At 48.5% G+C, this 1323-nt stretch overlaps 1 protein-coding gene across 4 annotated transcripts in view; it reads right to left on the bottom strand.

The window, feature by feature from the left end:
- The window catches only part of LOC109516667 (wiskott-Aldrich syndrome protein family member 3), a 15619-nt gene that overhangs the window by 12873 nt on the left and 1423 nt on the right, over nt 1-1323 (bottom strand). The window lies entirely within an intron of this gene.

A 1323-nucleotide genomic window follows, 5' to 3' on the forward strand; every position in this document is an offset into this window, starting at 1 on the left:
CCCCCCCCCCCCACCCCCAGTAAGACGATGGAATCCATAGCAGGAGCATTCTCAAGCTCTTCCCCTCCAAGGACTCCAAAAAGGGGTGGCTACTCCGAGTCCGAGGCCCATGTGAATGGGGGCACATGTTATCCTTTCGGGCTGTGCCCGGCCAGGCCCCAGGGGTGCATTCCTGGCCAGCGGGTGCTCACCTTCAAGCCCCTCAAGGCCTGGCTCCAGAGTGGGGGGGCGGTGACCTGCGTTCGGGCAAGTGAAAATGTAATTCAATTTTTGTCATCGTCATACGATTCTTTTTGGACTGTGCTTTGTCTGGTCCCTCACCAAGGACCTGTTTGCCATGGGTGACCCTATGTCAGGGCATCAAGTCCTAGACAGCTTAGCTCCTTTGACAACTTTAGAAAGATTGGCACAACCCTCCATGATAAGGTAAAGGCTCAGGGAGAGGGATATAGTTTGCTCTTCAAATGTCATGTTGACGTTTATAACCCTCATTAAAATCCCTCAAGGGGAATTTTAACAATGATGAATCAATAATCAATATTATGGGCAGAATGGAGGACCTTAAGTAAAATACTATTTTGGAGATTGCGCTGGCTCAGATCCTGATCAGTGGGAAGGAATGAGATGACGGGGATGGATGGTTGTGATGGCAACAGGTCTGGCTGGAGTTGCTAACAGGAAGGGACATTTGACGGATGGATTGCGTCGCGTATCGACACCATTTAGACCTTTCCTCCTCACCATCACCATCACCATCCAGGCTGTTCTGATTTTTTTTTTTTAGCCAAATCAGTTACTTTACACCAAACAGAAATAATGCTGCTCTTGTCTCAACTTCCTCCAAAAAGGGACATCATGGTCAGTGTGAAATGCAGGCCATTGCAATTGTACCACTGGATGAATGGCAACAGAATGATGTGGCATCTGCCTTCTCGCAGTAGAACATTTTTTTTATTCTGCCTGTCACTACATTGCGAGATAGATTAAAAAAGATACAGTCACATTTCTGGACCAATTAAGTGCTATTGGATCACTCCCTGCGGTGCAATGGTTAGGAATCAACTGTATGACCCAACCGACTGACGCTAATGCTCTTAAGGCTCCGTCTGCTTGGCCTCAGCAGATGCACGTGGAAACAAGTCTCAGAAGTCGCTTGCCCTGTCACAGTAACGTCAACGTGGCCCAGAGAAGTTCACAAGATAACTTGGGAAAACGACACTGGACTCAAGTGAGACTGAAGGAAGAAGAGATCATGTTCACTTGGTTTTCTGATTTGCCCATGTAGTAAACAGGTCAGCCAAAGCGGCGGGGGGCTGCCCCCCC

Source organism: Hippocampus comes, unplaced genomic scaffold (assembly GCF_001891065.2).
Source record: "Hippocampus comes isolate QL1 unplaced genomic scaffold, H_comes_QL1_v1.1 scaffold83, whole genome shotgun sequence".
In the NCBI taxonomy this organism is placed as follows: Eukaryota; Metazoa; Chordata; class Actinopteri; order Syngnathiformes; family Syngnathidae; genus Hippocampus; species Hippocampus comes.